Source organism: Ovis aries, chromosome 15, assembly GCF_016772045.2.
Source record: "Ovis aries strain OAR_USU_Benz2616 breed Rambouillet chromosome 15, ARS-UI_Ramb_v3.0, whole genome shotgun sequence".
Classification (NCBI taxonomy): Eukaryota; Metazoa; Chordata; class Mammalia; order Artiodactyla; family Bovidae; genus Ovis; species Ovis aries.
The window spans coordinates 5,540,575-5,562,440 of record NC_056068.1 but is presented as its reverse complement, the minus strand read 5'-3'; the positions used below and the strand labels follow the sequence as shown (position 1 = coordinate 5,562,440).

Sequence of the window (21,866 nt, the reverse complement as noted above, 5' to 3'; positions counted from 1 at the left end):
TTGCATATGTTCAGGCCAAGTTATCCTGTAACAAGATCAATAGCCCTATGGGCTGAGCCTTATGATGTCAAGCCCTGGCAGCTCCCTCCAGATTCCTTAAAAGCAAGCACGCTTTTTGCTTTCTCATCTGTTCATTACCAGCAGTCAACTTTTGTCTTTTTTGAGTGTATGGAAGGGCTATAATTTATTTACAAATAATATTTAATATAGGCAATGGCAGCCTGCAGCAGAAAGCCAGACAGACTCTTCTCATCTCTCCTTGGAATAGCAGAGCATGGCCAACAAGGAGGTGCTGGAGGAGAAAGAAAAGCAGGTACTAGCAGACCTGGCTCATGCTTGGTTGCATTTTTATTCCAAAACAGTGACTTGAAATGGCTATGACGTGAGGACGTATCCTTTGATTTTATGTGCAAGTGTGAAACAGTGGAGGCTTCCCAGGTGGCACAGCGGTAAAGAATTCACTTGCCAGTGCAGGAGATGCAAGCGACACCAGTTTGATCACTGTGTCAGGAAGATCCCCTGGAGTAGGAAATGGTAACCCACTCTAGTATTCTTGCCTGGAAAATCCATGGACAGAGGAGACTGGTGGGCTATAGTCATGAGGTCCCAAAGAGTCAGACATGATTGAGCATGCATGCAGGGCTCAGGATGCAACAGTGACTTGGAAATTATTCAAGAAAAAAGTTTAAGCTCAATTTGCATAAGTTGGAAAGTGGAATTTTTCAAGAGTTTAGAATGAAAAGATGTAAGCTTGAGTTAGTTGAAAAGTGTTTTGTGTTTCCTCTTCAGTTTGACACCATAAAATTCCCTAAAGTGTCCCCATTGGCAATGAAATGAGTGTCCTCTTACCAAATGCCTGTTACACAGCATTAATCTTCAGCTCAACTCCAGGAAAGTCATCAGCTATTAGTCTGGGAAAACTTTGCTTCATGGACTAGCTATTTTCATCAAATCCGTACCAAATGAAAGAAACACAGTTCAATATTATGCAGAGGCCCCATTGCAAAAGTATGATGTCATATAAATGTCCCAGTGTGAAATCCTGGATAAAATTCTAAAATGGTGTAAGGAAGTGTTAAATATTTTTTTGACTATAAAAATATGTGACTTTCTTGGGCTTAAAAGTTTAGTACATAAAACAATACTTTGCCCAGATACAAGGACATCATGCTCTTCTATAGAGGGACCATACACTATGTCTGAGGTCAATTTTCTAAGTCTAGACACACGGAGCCTAAGTGTCTTTTTGCTTCAGATGCTTGAGGACTGTATATACAAATGATGCAAAGTGAATTAAATCATTGGCTAAAGTAAACTTCCAGTTCTTTATCATGCTTGCTCTTCAGCCTGATACACCTGGGCTTCCTATAATGGCGCATTGTCTGGGCCTCAGCTGGTCTCTGCTGATGCCTTTTGGTGTCTGGATATATGACCCAAGGATCAGCCATTCTGAGATTCCTTGGTTATATCTGGGAAGTTGAATGATTATTAGCTGTCTTCTTCATAATCAGAACATTTGAAATTAGAGAAACTTTGATTGTGGGAGTAGGGGATATCCTTAAAGGAAAAAAAAAATGATTTTCTCAACTAGGCTTCATATGAAGTCATTCCTATTGCTACTCACCTCTAGTATTCATCCTCTACAAAGAAGCATCTTTTCTTCTTTTCCTTATCAGAAATAGCTACATCAGTTTTCTTTATGGTTGGAGGAAAACTCAGGGTGTGAATGTCTCTTAGATAACCTGCTTGCATCTCAACTCTTCTGACAGCCCAGAACTCATTGCCTATTGAAAAGAGAAGCCCAAGTAAATTTGAGTGAAGTTTTTTGGTTTTAGAAATGCTTTTAGAGCACTGTTGTGGAAAACAGCAGTCTTGGTTTTATTTCAACCAATTCATAGGTGGTATTTAGGCCCTGAATGAAGGTATGAATGAACGAGTAAAAAAATAAATGAGTAGATAACTCTGGTTCACTCCTTTTCTGGGTCTTACATTTATTACCAATAAATTACAGTGACCAGTACTAGTTATTTTGTCTAATTGCTGGTGCCTTCTTAATCTAAATTTTCAACCTAGAAGTCTCTCCCAAGCTTTACATCAGTAAGTCAGTCACTTACTGGACACTTTGTTGCTCCTGCAACGTATTCTGTACAGATGCCCAGGGAGCATTGTAATCACAGTTAATCTTTGTCATTGTGTTAAAGTTTAGTAAAGTTGTTTAGAAATAATTTGGAATGAGGGGAAGCTCCTAAACTAGAGACACTGGCATGTTTATTTGAACAGGTGAACTAGAAATTTATTTTCTGGCATTTTTTTCTGATCTTTATTTTTAAAAGAAAAGAAGCCAGGTGGTAAGAGAAGAAATCCCAGGGCACATTTTAGGGTCAGACCTGATTCAGTGTAATTGATTTTTCCTTAATCATCTGTAGTAAAAGGAAAGAGAAACATTGTTAACATGCTCATTCTAAAACCTCCACAAATTCCTAAGCTGTGAAGATAAGATTAAATGATGCTTCAACATTGTGCTTGCTGACAGCAAAGAAGAAAATACAGCTTCTTTCCTTTCAGCATTTCTGAAATGCTGTCAGAAATGCTGACAGCAAACAACTTTATTCATAAAGTTCTTCAACAATGATTGAAACAAAGAGTGCTTCCAGTGGTTACCATCAAATAATCCGAAATTCCAGTTCTTAGGATGTTCCATTTACTGCTCATTCTAGATAATCAGGTCACTCTTGGATTGTGTCGGACATTATTCCTGAAATCATCCAGAGATGTTTATGACTCGCCTGCTGCGTCTTCAGCCCATGGTTCATCATCATCAAAGCGAACATCTCCATACAAACCAGGCCCTGGTGGAGAGGTGTGACCCGAAACTTCTCCAGGTACATCAAAATGATCAGTCTCCAAGTTCTAGGAGAGGAAAAATACTGATGGAAATATAGGCCATCAGAATTTCTTTATGGCTTTTTCAATAAGACAACACCAGATCAATGAAAACATTTTATTTTGTTTATTGCCTTTGAGTGCAAAGTCATTATGTCAGCTTCTCCTTCATAAATCCTGAAGAACCTAGGTGGCGTCACCTCCTCCCAGAACTGTCAGAGCTTTCTCAGTGGCAGAATCAATACGTCTCTAGGCAAATTCAGTGTATAATTCACAATTCTATATGAAAAAAAAATTGAAGGTACTATTTCTCCTGTGACAGTAATTTATAAAATCTCAGTATTATGTCTAAAATCTCTTTGGACCCATTGCTTGTGAGATGAGTTTTCCTCCGTCTCTTTGGGCTTACCAGGAAAGACACAGAAGTGACCGATGCCAGGAATCCCAGCTCTGGGCTTGTGTATCACTTCCAGGGTGTCAGAGTCCAGCTTCTCTGTCACCTCCAACCCCAGGAACCTCTGGATTTCTTGTATTTTTTTTTTAAAACCACAAGACCACTGTCCTTTCCTCTAATAAATTCTTTCACATAGGTTTCAGGATTGTAGTATCTTTCCAGATATTGTTAATGGAACAAGTATAGTTTTAAGGTAATTTTTATGATTTTTAGTCATTTCCCCAAATTTCACAATTTATTTCAGTCTTTATCTAGTTTATTGAAACAAAAGTTAGTATGAAGCAATGTTATTTTTGATGAAGACCCCTAATTAATATTTTATTTTTGTGCTACTTTTACATTTTATTGCAATTTAGTTTGTTCAGTTCAGTTCAGTTCAGTCACTCAGTCGTGTTTGACTCTGCGATCCCATGGACGGCAGCACGCCAGGCTTCCTTGTCCATCACCATCTCCTGGAGTTTCCACAGACTCATGTCCATTGACTCATCCAACCATCTCATCCTCTGTCATCCCCTTCTCCTACCCTCAGTCTTTCTCAGAATCAGGGTCTTTTCCAATGAGTCAGTTCTTTGCATCAGGTGCCCAAAGTATTGGAGTTTTAGCTTCAGCATCAGACCTTCCAGTGAATATTCAGGACTGATCTCCTTTAGGATGGACTGGTTGGACCTCCTTGCAGTCCAAGGGACTCTCAAGAGTCTTCTCCAACACCACAGTTCAAAAGCATCAATTCTTCAGCACTCAGTCTTCTTCACAGTCCAACTCTCACATCCATACATGACTACTGGAAAAACCATAGCTTTGACTAGATGGACCTCTGTCGATAAAGTAATGTCTCTGCTTTTTAATATGCTGTCAAGTTGGTCATAGTTTTTCATCCAAGGAGCAAGTGTCTTTTAATTTCATGGCTGCAGTCACCATCTGTACTGATTTTGGAGCCCAAGAAAATAGTCTGTCACTGTTTCCATTGTTTCCCCATCTATTTTCCATGAAGTAAAGAGCCTGGAAACTTGAATTTAAATATTCAGATCCAGCTTGCTTAAAGAAAAAGAAACCATCCTCTTGCTTTTTAAAAATCTTTTCATCTTTTCCTTCTCCCCAAGTACAAAAGGGGAAATTGGATTTAGATTTGTAATGGGAAGCTATTTAAAATATTCTCCGCCTAACCTCTCACTTTTGCATTTCTCTCTCTCTTTTTCCTCAACCAATCATAATGTTTTTCCCATACCAAGTCCATATAACTGTCTTATCAAACTAACTTATTAATACAAAATAGTATAGAATTATACTTTTCTCTCACTAAAGATGAATTAACTCTACTCTATCTGAAGTATGTAACTTCAAAGTGACAGCAGACTAAATTAATGAGCGTGCAGGAATGATCCTCTGAGTACCACATGCCACTTCTACCCTATTTGAAGTAGATTGGACAAGATGTGGTTTCTAGAAACTGGAGGCTCTGAGAGCCCCATGTGAGAGCTGGAGAGAAGCTTGGGTACTCACTGAACCAGTGAAGTCAACCTGTGTCTTAATGCAGCCAAGGAGTTTGCTCTACACAATGAAGTAAAATGGACACTAGCTGAAAATCAGAGGTAGGGGGAGCTGACCCCCAGACTTAGAGAAAGTCAAATGGACTATGAACAAGTATATCACTTCTGTGGGCCATTGTTTTGCTGTCTGTATAAAAGGCAGTGAATAAAACATCATTCACCTGGCTATCATACGTGTTTTATGCTGGTGTATATTATTCACTCCAATATATTTACTAGAAGAAGCTTGCTGGCCTGAAATATATCTGACAATGTTCTCAGGTACTTATTGGCAAGCTCTGAGATGCTTCATCTCTATTTGAGTCATAATTTTATTGGTGCATACATATCCTGTTGGTGGATCTTATTACGCAGTAATGATGCAATGAAAGTTAGTTATATTAAGAGCTATTATTATAACCGGTACATATCTTGGGCATAATGTTAGTGTGTAAATTTAAAACATCACATCTGGAAGAAACTAATGACTTGGGATGAGAAGAATCCTGCGTTTAAGTTATTCATTACTTACTAAACTTACTGGAGTGTGTGTATACATTCAGCCAAGTATGCAATTGTTTCTCAAGAAAAGGTGAAACCTCTCTAAGTCTAGAGCTATTACTGTATGCCAGGCCCTAAATATATGTTATTTCTAATCTGTAGAACAACCTTACAGAGTAGAGACTAGGATCAAAAAATTAAGTAATAAACTTAAGCTCAGGGGTAAGTGATTACACAAAATTAAATGGTTAAGTGATTACCCAAAATTCTAACTATTGCAACTTAGATGTTTACCAAAAGCTTCTTGGTTTGAAACTTGGCTCTCCCCCAACTTTTTTCTCTCATATTTTGACACTGTTTATTTTTCTCGTTTTTGAAACTGATCCCAATTTTGCCTTTGATTTACTTCCTTAGTTCTGTTCTTTTTCCCCTGACTGTCTGATCATATGGGCTCCCCTTGTGGCTCAGCTGGCAAAGAATCCACCTGCAATGTGGGAGACCTGGGTTTGATTCCTGGGTTGGGAAGATCCCCTGGAGAAGGGAAAGGCTACCCACTCCAGTACTCTGGCCTGGAGAAAACCATGGACTAAACGGGTCTCAAAGAGTTGGACACAACTCGACAACTTTCTCTTCACTTGACTTCATCTGGTCATTACAGCTCATTCAGCCTCTTCTGATCTGTGCCTATTTGCTTTGTCACCTGAAGCTCATGGCCTGTGCTGCACAGATGTTGTAAAGCCATACAGACAGAAATATAGTCCATCACATCCTGTAACTAAGATTGAGAAATGTATAACAGATTCTCACTTATAGGTGTCCAATTATTGGGTAAGCTATCAATTTCAACGTCCGACAACCTAAGATTATAGATATAAACACTTGACCCTGGGTATGGCATGATTACAATATTTTGCAACTTCTTTCATTGGAAACTCTTGATTTTATTTTAGGTTGGGTAATTGGGCTAAGTCACAGAATGAAAATAGATGAGAAGTTCACCTCCTTTTCCATGACTTTAATACCAATTTAACTGCTTAGAATGGAAGCAGTTTATTGCTGAATTTTTACCTATTTTATTTCTCTCCTAATTCTTTAACTAAATATTTAGGTTACCAGTCCTTGCCATAAAAAAGACTATCAGCTGAAGCAGGCAAACATGTCGATGTAGGGGTTAGACATATCTCAGAATTATGGCTTCAGTGCTCATTTTAAATACAAGAAATTATGATTATATATTGTAACCTAAGTCATTCACTATTATTATTATTAATAGGTGGATGCATAAGTAATGTTACTATGTTTTCTATTTGAATTAGAGTTCATTTGAGGTTGGTTCATTGTTGTGGTGGACTTTTTTGCTAGGGAGAAGTTTGTTAGGCAGGAGAGTGATACTGATAAAGAAATATGGCCTGAGGAGAATGTGGCAAAGAAAAGCCAGTTATCAATATTCAACATTTTGTATACATGAGAAGCTCTAAGCTAAGTGATTTAGCTTTGCCCATCCTCATGAAACTCTTAAGAGTTAGTATTATTTTCCCTTTATCATAGATAGAAAGCTAAAATCCAGAAAGTCAAAATCAACTGTATTTACAGAGCAACTCTGTAGGAATGGCCAGAAAACTAGCAGAAGATTTTCCACAACTAAAGACATAAGGAAGGAGTGAAAATGGGATGGGTGGGAGAGGGAGAGATGGAGTATAGTCAGGACCCACACCTCTGGGCTGGTAACAGAGGGAATGTCTAAATTGTAGAGATCCTCCTCGAATAATGAAGGGTCCAGGACCCACATTGGACTTCTCAGCCCAGAAGCCCCACACTGAGCAGACAAGCCTCCAGAACACCTGGCTTTGAACACTAGTGGGGTCTATGTTTGGGAGAACCAAGGACTATGGAAAGCAGAGACTCTGCTTTTAAAGGGCAAGTGCAAAACGTCACAGACTCCAAGTCCCAGTTCAGTTTGAAAGGAGCCTGAGTCAGATCAACTTGCTGATATTGGAGTCTCCTGGAGAAGTAAGAGGCAACAGGGATCCTGCTGGAAATAGAGATGCTAGAAGCACTCATTTCGGAGGGCTCATTCTACTCTGAAGCACTGTCACCAGCAAGTGCAGTTTGGGGATACTCCCTCCTGTCCATTAGCACTAGGGAACCATTCCTGCCTACCATGGGCTGGGCCCCAGAGGAAGCTGACTTAACCCTCTAGTTACCCATAGGCACTGCATGAGACATCACTTCAAAGCCAGCCAGGCCTGGGGCAGCCCAGCCTACCAGCATGACCACCGTGGTTGACCCTACCACAACAGAAAGGCACACAGAGTCCACGTGGGAGGTATCCGTAGAATACATAGCTCTATAACCAGAGGGGAATATGCTCCTAGGATGGATAGGACTTCTCCCATAAAGGCCAAGTCTCCAAGGTCCAGATATGTCACTGACCTACCTCATTCACAGAAATAAGCACAGCTAATTGGGCAAAGTGAGGAGACATTAAATGTTGTAAATGATAGGACAGGAAAAAACCTCAGAGAAAAGAACTAAACGAAGTGGAAATAAGTAACGTACCTGATAAAGAGTTCAAGGTAGTGACTGTAAAGAGGCTCCTCAAACTTGGAAGAAAACGGATGAAATCAGCAACGTTAGAAAATACTAAGAAGAGCCAAACAGAAATGAAGACTCCAACAACTGAAATAAAAAATACTCTGGAAAAAAATCAACAGTAGTTTAGATGGTATAGAGGAACAAATCAGCAATTTGAAAGACATAGCAGTAGACATCACCTCAGTTGAATAGAAAAAGGGAATGACAGAATTAAAAAAAATTAAGACAGTTTAATAGACCGCTGGGACAGCAAGCATACTCAATTTGCTTTAAAGAGATTCCAGAAGAAGATAAAGAGAAAGGGGCAGAGAACTTATTTGAAGAAAAAAATAGCTGAAAGCATCCCTAACCAGGGGAAGAATATAGACATTCAAGGTAAGGAAGCACAAAGATTCCCAAATAAGATTAACTAAGTGATGGGGGAAAAAGCCTACAACTAAAGAACACTACCCAGTAAAGTTATCATTTAGATTAGAAAAAAAGATAAATACCATTATAGACAAGGATAAGTTAAAAGAGTTCAACACTACTAAACTGACTGTACAAGAAATATTAAAAGGACTTCTCTGAGTAGAAAAGTAAAGGCAACAGCTAGACATATAGAAATTATAAAAGGAAAAATCTCACTGGTAAAGTCAAACATACAGTAAATGTAGTAGATTAATCATTTAAAAACTAGTATGAAGGTTAAAAGACAAAAATCGTAAAATGATCTATATCCACAAACGGTAGTTCAAGGACACCAAAAACATGTAAAATATAATGACAAAAACATTAAACATAAGTTTGGGGGTAAGAATGTAGGATGGTTAAAATGCATTTCATCTTGTAAAATCACCAACTTTATATATATATATATAGTATGAGTATACTATATATATAGTATATAGTATTATATATATACTATATTATATATATACTATATATATTATATATATACTATATATTATATATATATATGTAGTATGAGCCTTATGGTAACCACAACCTGATGAACTACAATAGATACACACATAAAAGAGGGGAAAAAATCCCAGTATAACACCAATATAGTTATTAAATCACAGGGAAGAAAGATAAAAAGAATAAACAACCTCAAAACAATTAACAAAATAACAATAGGTACATATATATCAATAATGACTTTAAATGTAAATGAAAAGAATGCCCCAGGCTAAAGACAAAGAATGGCTGAATGAATACAAAAACAAAACCCACACATATGCTGTCTACAAGAGACTCATTTCAGATATGAAAACACAGACAGCCTAAATGTGAGAGAATGAAAAAAGGTATTACATGCAAACAGAAACAAAAAGAAAGCTAAGATACCAATACCAATACCTTATATCAGACAAAATAGATTTCAAAATAAAGACTGTAACAAGAGAGAATGACATTATATAACAATCAAGGGATCAATCTAAGAAAAAGAACAATTGTAAATTGTTGGGAGCCACTTTAGGCATTACTGACAAAATGGAGGCATGGCCTCAGAACCCTCTCCTCATTCCACAGGCATGGTCCCAGGATGAAGGAGTTAGGCTGTGTAATTCTGACTTGTCTTTTCCTCTCCTCAGCTGAGTTGACTGAAAAGGAATATTAAGGTGTTTATCATTCTTGAGAGGAGCATGAGAAGGCACAAAGCCTTCTGCAGCTGTGCTCAGAAAATAATTCATAAAGTTAATCACTGATGTTTGTTCAAGGACTCTTACAAAAGAATGTTCCAGGATGAGCACACAGGCCATAGCTTGAGGCCATGGGAGGGATTGCTATCTGAAGCCTATTTGTGAGGAAAATGTTTATGACAAAGGAGTTTACTGAATTTAGCACTTAGAAATAATTAAAATAGTTAGAAGTTAAAGATTTAAGGAATGTTATAAAGTTAGCATATTTTACTATAGCTTATCGAAGTTAGGAATTTTTAGAAACACTATAGCTAGCAGCCTTTTTAAGAGATAGTGAGCTCAGGATGTTACTGGCAAACAGGATTTAGGAAGATACTAGTAAACTGAGGAATGTAGCATGAGTTACAGTGTAATCACAAGTTATCACTAGGACACATTAGAGGAGGTAGATAATAGATGATAAGGCTGATTCTGAGAGAATCACTGAAGAGGAACTCTGTTTGAAAAGCAACATGATTTACGAGATAATAAATCTGGGAGAGGGGGAACTGAAAATGTCAAGCCTCTGACCTGATGTTTTTGTAAAAGTATAAAAGAGAATCTTAAACTTCAAATAAATAGGCAGTCCAAGAAAAATGAGAGGCTGTCTCATTACTCGCCAGCACCGTTCATCTCTTCAGATTGAATCCCTGGCTGCTGGGACTGGACTCCAGCAGTGAATATATATGCAACCCGTAAAGAAACACCTAAATACATAAAGGAAATTTTAACAAACATAAGGGGAGAAATAGTAGGAGATTTTAACACCGCATTTACAGAAAATCAATAAAGAAACACTTGCCTTCAACAGCATAATATACTACATTGGCTTTACAAATATATAAAGAAGTTTCCTCCAAAACTTCTTTCTAGGTGGCTCAGATGGCAAAGAATCTGCCTGCAATGCAGGAGACCTGGGTTTGATCCCTGGGTTGGGAAGATCCCTTGGAGAAGGGAACAGCTATCCACTCCAGTATTCTGGCCTGGAGTATTCAATGGTCCATGGAGTTACAAAGAATTGGATGTGACTGAATGACTTTCACTTTCACTTTTGGGCTTTGAATCCACCTGCAGTGCAGGAGACCCTGGTTCAATTCCTGGGTTGGGAAGATCACTGGAGAGTGAGGGCTACCTCTCCAGTATTCTTGGTATTCCCTTGTGGCTCAGCTGGTAAAGAACCCACTTGCAATGCAGGAGACCTGGGTTCGATCCCTGGGTTGGGAAGATCCTCTGGAGAAGGGAAAGGCTACTCACTCCAATATTCTGGCCAGGAGAATTCCATGGACTGTATAGTCCATGGGATAGCAGAGAATTGGACATGACTAAGCAACTAGGCCATGCCATGTGAGGTCACCCAAGACGGATGGGTCATGGTGGAGAGGTCTGACAGAATGTGGTCCACTGGAGAAGGGAATGGCAAACCACTTCAGTATTCTTGTCTTGAGAACCCCATGAACAGGCAAAAAGATAGCACACTGCAAGATGAACTCCTAGGTCAGTAGGTGCCCATTATGATACTGGAGATCAGTGGAGAAATAAGAAAGAATGAAGGGATGGTGCCAAAGCAAAAACAACACCCAGTTGTGGATGTGACTGGTGATAGAAGCAAGGTCCGATGCTGTAAAGAGCAATATTGCATAGGAACCTGGAAAGTTAGGTCCATGAATCAACACAAATTGGAAGTGGTCAAACAGGAGATGGGAAGAGTGAATGTCAACATTCTAGGAATCAGTGAACTAAAATGGACTGGAATGGGTGAATTTAACTAAGAGGACCATTTCATCTACTACTCTGGGTAGGAATCCCTTAGAAGAAATGGAGTAGCCATACTGGTCAACAAAAGAGTCCAAAATGCAGTACTTGGATGCAATCTCAAAAATGACAGAATGATCTCTGTTCGTTTCTAAGGCAAACCATTCAATATCACGGTAATCCAAGTCTATACCCTGACCAATAACACTGAAGAAGCTGAAGTTGAATGGTTCTATGAAGACCCACAAGACCTTTTAGAACTAACTTCCAAAAAAGATGTCTTTTTCATCACAGGGGACTGGAATGCAAAAGTAGGAAGTCAGGAAACACCTGGAGTAACAGGCAAATGAAGCCTTGGAGTACAAAATGAAGCACAGCAAAGGCTAATAGGGTTTTGCCAAGAAAACGCACTGGTCATAGCAAACACCCTCTTCCAACGACACAGGAGAAGACTTTACACATGGACATCACCAGATGGTCAACACCAAAATCAGATTGATTATATTCTTTGCAGCCAAAGATGGAGAAGCTCTATACAGTCAGCAAAAACAAGACCAGGAGCTGACTGTGGCTCAGATCATGAACTCCTTATTGCTAAATTCAGACTGAATATGAAGAAAATGGGGAAAACCACTAAACCATTCAGGTATCAGTTCAGTTCAGTTCAGTTCAGTCACTCAGTCGTGTCCGACTCTTTGTGACCCCATGAATCGCAGCACGCCAGGCCTCCCTGTCCATCACCAATTCCCAGAGTTCAATCAGACTTGCGTCCATCGAGTCAGTGATGCCATCCCTCCATCTTATCCTCTGTCGTCCTGTTCTCCTCCTGCCCCCAATCCCTCCCAGCATCAAAGTCTTTTCCAATGAGTCAACTCATTGCATGAGGTGGCCAAAGTACTGGAGCTTCAGCTTTAGTATCATTCCTTCCAAAGAAATCCCAGCATTGATCTCCTTGAGAATGGACTAGTTGGATCTCCTTGCAGTCCAAGGGACTCTCAAGAGTCTTCTCCAACACCACAGTTCAAAAGCATCAATTCTTCGGCGCTCAGCCTTCTTCAAGACCTAAATCCCCCATGATTATGCAGTGGAGTGAGAAATAGATTTAAGGGCCTAGATCTGATAGATAGAGTGCCTGATGAACTATGGACAGAAGTTCGTGACATTGTACAGGAGACAGGGATCAAGACCATCCCCAGGAAAAAGAAATGCAAAAAAGCAAAATGGCTGCCTGAGGAGGCCATACAAATAGCTGTGAAAAGAAGAGAAGCAAAGAGCAAAGGAGAAAAGGAAAGACATACCTATTTGAGTGCAGAGTTCCAAAGAATAGCAAGGAGAGATAAGAAAGCCTTCCTCAGCCATCAGTGCAAAGAAATAGAGGAAAACAACAGAATGGGAGAGACTAGAGATCTCTTCAAGAAAATTAGAGATATCAAGGGAACATTTCATGCAAAGATGGGCTCGAGAAAGGACAGAAATGGTATGGACCTAACAGAAGCAGAACATACTAAGAAGAAGTGGCAAGAATACACAGAAGAACTGTACGAAAAAGATCTTCATGGCCAAGATAATCACAATGGTGTGGTCACTCACCTAGAGCCAGACATCCTGGAATGTGAGGTCAAGTGGGCCTTAGGAAGCATCACTACAAACAAAGCTAGTGGAGGTGATGGAATTCCAGTTGAGCTATTTCAAATCCTGAAAGATGATGCTGTGGAAGTGCTGCACTAAATATGCTGGCAAATTTGGAAAACTCAGCAGTGGCCACAGGACTGGAAAAGGTCAGTTTTCATTCTAATCCCAAAGAAAGGCAATGCCAAAGGATGCTCAAACTACTGCACAGTTGCACTCATCCCACATGCTAGTAAAGTAATGCTCAAAATTCTCCAAGCCAGGCTTCAGCAATACGTGAACTGTGAACTTCCAGATGTTCAGGCTGGTTTTAGAAAAGGCAGAGGAACCAGAGATCAAATTGCCAACATCTGCTGGATCATCAAAAAGGCAGGAGAGTTCCAGAAAAACATCTATTTCTGCTTTATTGACTATGCCAAAGCCTTTGACTGTGTGGATCACAACAAACTGTGGAAAATTCTGAAAGAGATGGGAATACCTGACCACCTGACCTGCCTCTTGAAAAACCTGTTTGCAGGTCTAGAAGCAACAGTTAGAACTGGACATGGAACAACAGATTGGTTTCAAATAGGAAAAGGAGTACGTCAAGGCTGCATATTGTCACCATGCTTATTTAACTTATATGTAGAGTACATCATAAGAAATGCTTGGCTGGAAGAAGCGCAGGCTGGAATCTAGATTGTCAGGAGAAATATCAATAACCTCAGATATTCAGATGACACCACCCTTATGGCAGAAAGTGAAGAGGAACTAAAGAGTCTCTTGATGAAAGTGAAAGAAGAGAGTGAAAAAGTTGGCTTAAAGCTCAACATTCAGAAAACGAAGATCATGGCATCTGGTCCCATCACTTCATGGCAGATAGATGGGGAAACAGTGGAAACAATTCCTGACTTTATTTTTTGGAGTTCCAAGATCACTGCAGATGGTGATTGCAGCCATGAAATTAAAAGATGCTTACTCCTTGGAAGGAAAGTTATGACCAACCTAGACAGCATATTAAAAAGCAGAGACATTACTTTGTCAACAAAAGTGTATCTAGTCAAGGCTATGGTTTTTCCAGTGGTCATGTATGGATATGAGAGTTGGACTATAAAGAAAACTGAGCACTGAAGAATTGATGCTTTTGAACTGTGGTGCTGGAGAAGACTCTTGAGAGTCCTTTGGACTGCAAGGAGATCCAACCAGTCCATTCTAAAGGAAATCAGTCCTGTGTGTTCATTGGAAGGTCTGATGTTGAAGCTGAAACTCCAATATTTGGCCATTTGAAGTGAAGAGCTGACTCATTGGAAAAGACCCTGATGCTGGGAAAGATTTGGGGCAGAAGGAGAAGGGGATGACAGAAGAAAAGATGGTTGGAAGCCATCACTGACTCAATGGACATGGGTTTGGGGGATCTCTGGGAGTTGGTGTCAAACAGGGAGGCCTGGCATGCTGCAGTCATGGGGTCACAAAGAGTTGGACATGACTGAGTGACTGAACTGAACTGGACTGAAAACTTTCACTTCACTTTCCTTCAAAAGCAAAATACATATTCTTTTCAGGTGTACATGGAGTATTTTCCAGGATGGATCACATGCTAGGGCACAAAACAAGTCTCAATAAGTTTACAAAGACTGTAGCTTTGATGAACCATCTTTTCCAACCATAGTGGTATGAAACTAGAAATCAACCCATAGAGAAAAAACTGTAATAAGAAAAACATATGCATAAACAACCTGCTTTTAAATAACCAATGAGTTACTGAAAGAATCAAGAAATACTTAGAGACAAATGAAAGTGAAAATGTAATGATTATATGAGCTGCAGATAAAGCAGATCTAAGAGGGAAGTTTAGAATGATACATGCCTAGAAAATTTCCCGGTGGTCCAGTGGTTAAGAATCTGCCTTGAAATGCAGAGGATTTGATCCTGATTGGGAAACTAAGATCCTACATATGGCAGTGCAACTAAGCCTACACACCACAACTACTGAGCCACCTGCTCTGGAGCTTCTGTGCCACAACCAGAGAGCCCATTTGTCACAACTACTAATGCCCATGCACTCTGGAGCCTGTGCACTGCGACTACTGAGCCTGCATGCCACAACTAGAGAATCTATGCACCACAATGAAAAGATCCCAAAGATCCTGTGTGCTTCAAGTAAGATGTGAAGCAGCCAAATAAATAAATGCTTTTTTAAGTTAAAAAGTTAAAAAAAAAAAGAATTATGCAAGCCTACATCAAGAAACAAGAAAAATCTCAAATTAACAATTTACTCTTACACTGTAAGTAACTCCAAAAAGAGAAAACAAAATCCCGTTAGTAGGAGATAAAAAGAGCAGAGCATAAACAAATGAGAGACTAAAAAAAAAAAAAGAAGAAGAAGAAGAAGAAGAAGATGGATCAATGAAACCAAGAGCTGGGTCTTTGAAAAGATAAAATTGATAAAAATGAAACTTTAGCTAGACTCATCAAAAATTTTTTTTGTTCAGTCACCAAGTTGTGTCCAACTCTGTGACCCCTTGGGACTCCAGGCTTCCCTGTCCCTCACCATCTCCCGGAGTTTGCCCAAGTCAATGTCCATTGAATCGGTGATGCCATCCAACCATCTCATCCTCTGTCGGCTTTTTCTCCTTCTGCCTTCAATCTTTCCCAGCATCAGGATGTTTTCCAATGAGTCAGCTGTTCACATCAGGGGGCCAAAGTGTTGGAGCTTCAGAATCAGTCCTTCCAAAGAGTACTCAGGGTTGATTTCTTTTAAGATTGATTGATTTGATCTTGCTCTCCAAGGGACTCTCAATCAAGAAAAAGAGAGAGATTTCAACAAGTAAAATCAGACATGAAAGAGGAGAATGTACAATGACACTACAGAAATACAAAGATTCATAAGAGGTTAAAATGAATAAAAATACACTGATGAAATGAATGATATAAAAAAGTGAACAAATTCAAAAAACATGCACTCTTTTAAGACTGAATTACGAAGAAAAAGAAAATATAAAGAGACCAATTACCAGTAATGAAATCGAGTCAGTAGTACAAAGAAAATTCACAAAAAGCAAAAGTCTTGGACCAGATGGCTTCACGGGTGAATATTTAAAGAGGTAATACCCATCCTTTTAAAACTCTTCCAAAAGATCAAAAAGAATGGAACACTTTCAAACTCATTCTACAAGGCCAGCAACATCCTGATACTAAAACCACACAAAAAACCCACAGAAAGACTTTAGGGCAATATCACTAATGAACATGGAAGGAAAAATTCTTAGAAAAAAATATTAGCAAACCAAATTCAAAATACATTAAAAGGCTCATATACAGTGATCTAGTAGGATTTATCCCAGGGATGCTAGGATGGCTCGTTATCCACAAACGTTATCCACAAATCAATGTGTTGCTGGTAGCTTACAGTGAATGGTGTCAGATTCATGGTCTCCAAAGGAGAAGAATTCACTCTGGGACCAAAGATGCAGCCTCAGTCATTCAGAGCTTTGTGCAGAAAAGATTTATTAAAGTGAAAGGATAGAGAAAATCTTCCAGCAAAAGACACTTGGAAGGGGGTAGAAGAGTGCCCACTCCCGCTAGTTTAGGTGGGACATTATGTACTTTTTAGTGGACTGCTAAACATAGATAAAAGAAATACCTCAAGGCTGTGAAAGTTTTACCAGTCTCTTCTCCCACAATGTACATCTTGAGACAACATCAAAGTAAGATTAACCAAGGGGAATGGTCTCTGGACAAGATGTCTCTGGGCAGGATATATTATATCCATATAATCAAGAGCATAGACTTTTGAAGAAAAACAGGTTCCCACATAAGATATTGTTTTGTTGTATAATCATTAGCTTTGGGCTTAAAGAAAGTGAGTGTTAAGTGAAATAGATTGTTGACACAGAAACTCAGAGCTGAGGGAAAAAAGTCCTACATGACTAAGGTGAAGGAATGTAAAAAAAAGTTTGTCTCCTTCTCCTCCTTGAGGGCCCAGGACTCCCTATCAACCTACCTAAAAATTAACTCTCAATACCATATTGGGGCTTCCTTGATATTTCAGTTGGTAAAGAATACTCCTGCAATGCATGAGACCCTGGTTTGATTCCTGGGTCAGGAAGATCTGCTGGAGAAGGATTACCCTACCCACTCCAGTATTTCTGAGCTTCCCTTGTGACTCAGCTGGTTAAGAATCTGCCTGCAATGCAGGAGACCTGGGTTAGATCCCTGGGTTGGGAAGATCCCCTGGAGACGGGAAAGGCTACCCACTCCAGTATTCTGGCCTAGAGAATTCCATGGACTGTATAGTCCATGGGGTCGCAATGAGTCAGACATGACTGAGGGACTTTCACTTTCACCATATTAACAGTTGAAGAATAAAAACTACATGATCATCTCAATATATTCAGAAAATGCTTTTGACAAAATTTAAAACTCATTTACAATTGAAAAAAAAAAAACTCTCCACAAAATCAATATAGCTGGAACACACCTCAACATAATAAAGGCTATATATGACAAGCCCATAGCCAACATAATCCTCAATGGTGAAATGCTGAAAGCATTTCCTTTTAAGATCAAGAATAAGTAAAAAATGCCTTCTCTTTCCACTTATATTTAGTACAAAGTCCTAGCCGCTATAATCAGACAAAAAAAGAAATAAAAATAATCCAAATTAGAAAGGATGAAATGAAACTATCATTGTTTACAGACTACATAATATTATATGTAGAATATCTTAAATAAGCTACTAAATGAATTCAGTAAATTTTAGGAAACAAAATGAACACATTAGAAATCTATTGTATTCTTATACACTAATAATGAACTATCAGAAAGAGAAATTAAGAACATAATCCCATTTACAATTGCATCAAAAAGAATAAAATTCCTATGAATAAACATAAGCAAAAAAGGTAAACAACTAGTACTCTGCAAGCTATAAGAGCTTGGTGGGCTGCCGTCTATGGGTTCGCACAGAGTCGGACACGACTGAAGTGACTTAGCAAGCTATAAGACACTGATCAAAGAAGCTGAAAATGACACAAACAAATGAGAAAATATACTATGTTCATGAATTGAAAGGGTCACTATTGTTAACATGACCATACTACCCAAGGCAGGCTACAGTTTCAATGCAATCTCTATCAAACTATTAAAGGCATTTTTCACAGAACTGAACAAAATCTTTTAAAATTTTTGTGGAACCACAAAAGACTCTAAATAGTCAAAGCAACCTGAAACAAAGCTGGAGGTATAATATTCCCCTGATTTCAAGCTGTACTACAAAACTGCAGTCATCAAACAATATAGTGCTAGCACAAAAACAGATCAGACATCAATGGAACAGAGCAGAAAGCCCAGAAATAAACTGACACTTATATATTCAATTAATCTACAGCAAAGGAGGCAAGGATATTCAATGAAGAAAACAGAGCCTTTTCAATAAACTGGTGCTGGAGAAACTGGTCAGCTACATGCAAAAGAATCACATCATATACAAAAATAAGCTCAAAATGGGTTAAAATCTTAAATGATTTTAAGACCATAAAACTTATAGAATAAAACATACACAGTATGCTCTTTGACAGTGGTCTTAGCAATACTTTTTTGAGTCTGTCTTCTCAGCAAAGAAAATAACAGCAAAAATAAGCAAGTGGGACTAAATCAAAATAAAAAGCTTTTGAATAGGGAAGAAACTATGAAATGAAATGAAAAGACAGCCTACTGAAATGAAATGAAACAAAAGACAGCCTATTGAATGTGAGAAGGTATTTGCAAATGATATATCCAATAATGAATTAATATCCCAAAACTACAAAGAATTCTTACAATTCAATGTTAAAACAAACAAACAACCTGATTTAAAAATTGGTGGACATTTCTCCAAAGAAGACATACAGATGGCTAACAAACACATGAAAAGATGCTCAACGTCACTCATTATTAGAGAAATGCAAATCAAGACCACAATGAGGTACCACTTCACACCAATCAGAATGTCTGCGATCCAAAAGTCTGCAAGCAATAAATGCTGGAGAGGGTGTGGAGAAAAGGGAACCCTCTTACACTGTTGGTGGGAATGCAAACTAGTACAGCCACTATGGAGAACAGTGTGGAGATTCCTTAAAAAATTGCAAACAGAACTGCCTTATGACCCAGCAATCCCACTGCTGGGCATACACACCAAGGAAACCAGAATAGAAAGAGACACATGTACCCCAATGTTCATCACAGCACTGTTTATAATAGCCAGAAACAACCTAGATGTCCATCAGCAGATGGATGGATAAGAAAGCTGTGGTACATATACACAATGGAGTATTACTCAGCTATTAAAAAGAATACATTTGAATCAGTTCTAATGAGATGGATGAAACTGGAGCTGATTATACAGAGTGAAGTAAGCCAGAAAGTAAAACACCAATACAGTATACTAACACATATATATGGAATTTAGAAAGATGGTAATGATGACCCTGTATGCAAGACAGCAAAAGAGACACAGATGTGTAAAGTGGACTTTTGAACTCTGAGGGAGAGGGAGAGGGTGGGATGATTTGGGAGAATGGCATTGAAACATGTATACTATCATGAAAGAAACGAATAGCCAGTCTGTGTTTGATGCAGGATGCAGGATGCTTGGGGCTAGTGCACGGGGATGATCAAGAGGGATGATGTGGGGAGGGAGGTGGGAGGGGGGTTCATGTTTGGGAGCTCATGTACACCCGTGGGGGATTCATGTCAATGTATGCCAAAACCAATACAGTATTGTAAAGTAAAATAAAGTAAAAAAATAAAAATAAAAGATTCAAAAAAAGAAAATAAAGACAATGGATATTTCCTCCAAAAAAAAAAAAAAATTGGTGGAGGACCTGAATAGACATCTTTCTAGGGAAGACAGGCAGATGGCCCACAGACACATGAAAAGATGCTCAAAGTCACTAATTATTATGGTAATGTAAACTGAAGCCACACTTAGGCACGGGCTAACACCTGTCACAGTGGCTATCAACCAGAAGACAACAAACAGCAAGGACGTGGAGAGAAAGCAACTTTTGTGCCCTGTTGGTTGAATTGTAAATTGATGTAGCCATTATGGAAAACAGAATGGAGTTTCCTTGAAAACTAAACAGTGAACTGCCATCTGTGACAGTGAGGTAAAACAGCAACTTCACTTCTAGGTGTTTTCCTGAAGAAAGAAGACACACTAATTCAAAAAGATGTATGCACACCAACGTTTATTGCAGCATTATGTACGATAGGCAAGTAACCTAGGTGTCCACTGATAGATAAATTGATAAAGAAGATGAGGCATATATACATATAATGAAATGTATTATTTAGTCATAAAGAAAAGACTTACAATTTGCCATGGCATGGATGCATCTAAAGGACATTATGGCTTAATGGAATAAGTCAGACAGAGTCAGATAAATACCACTTCATCTTACTGTATGTGGAATCTTAAAAAGGTGAAAAAAACCAAGCAGGCATAACAGACTGAGAGATACAGGGTCCAAACAGGTGGTTGTCAGAGGGGAGGGAGGTGGGAAGGGGTGAAATAGGTTAAGGAGATTAAGAGGTACAAATTCTCAGGTGTAAAATAAATAAGCTACAGGGAGGTACTATGCAGCAGAAAGAATAGGGTCAGTAATATCGTAATAACTTTACAAGGAGACAGATGGCTAGACTTATGATGATCACTTCAAAATGAATGTAAATGTGAAATCACTGTATAGCACATTTGAAACTAACATAATATTGTACATCAACTATATTTAGTAAAAAAGAAAAAACAAAAAACAATTTTCAGTGTATCTGAGTGAGTGAGTGAAGTCACTCAGCTGTGTCCAACTCTTTGTGACCCCATGGACTGTAGCCCACCAGGCTCCTCCATCCATGGGATTTTCTAGGCAAGAGTATTGGAGTGGGTTGCCATTTCCTTTTCCAGGGGATCTTCCCTACCCAGGGATTGAACCCAGGTCTCCCACATCACGGGCAGATGCTTTACCATCTGAGCCACCAGGGAATCTATAGAAAGCGAGGGACATCTCCAAACTCTCAATCACTCCCACACAAGTCTGGTGTGTAAGTAACTTCCTGCTTTAGGTAGGATTTGAGCTACAGTGAGACCTGAATTTAGTCCTTTGCCTGAAAACAATGAGGGGTGAAGGAGACAATTTGGGAAGAGGACAGGAATTATCTTGTGAGATACGGAGTCAGATACAGCCTTCGTGTATTCTCTACGCAAGGGTAGATTGTCCTCCTCTGTAAGGAGGGGGATACTACTTCTACACATGTGGACTTACAGAGAAATTTAGGTGTTCAAGGTTTTCAGGTTTGTCTGCCCATTATTTCCAGCTAGAAAATGTCCAGTTTTGTGATTAGGCCTGGAACTTATTTTCAGCATTGTCTACAATAGATGAGGAGTTTTTTAAAATGTTGCCATTAATATCTGTTAGCTTTCACGAAGTGTCTTGAGATATTTGGCTTCTCTGAGCCTATTACTTACTTTAATAAATACCTAGGGCAGTTAATCAACCCACTCTACATTTCTTACCTTTCTTCTCATACTGTTGAAATGTCTTAGGCACGTGATAATCCAGCACCTCACCATTCATCTCCATCTTTTCATAATCAGCCCCAGATGAAAGTCTTAGTAACTGTAATACCACTACATACCATGCACAAGTTATCTTAATTTAGTATTCCTAGAAAGCAGAGCCTGGGACAAAAGTTTAAGGGTAACCCAGGGAGGCTGGATTGAGAGACGAGGAGACCCAATCAAGGAAATCAGGAGGGACAACACACAGATGAATTCTCAACTGGACAAAGATAAGTGTTGCTTAATATGAGACTGTCTGAGGGGCTACAGGAAATATTTCTTAG

The 21,866-nt window shown here is 39.0% G+C and overlaps 1 pseudogene; it reads right to left on the bottom strand.

The window, feature by feature from the left end:
* Positions 1–1,626: 1,626 nt before the first annotated feature.
* LOC105602407 (stromelysin-2-like) lies at positions 1,627–21,604 on the bottom strand (annotated as a pseudogene).
* Positions 21,605–21,866: the final 262 nt, after the last annotated feature.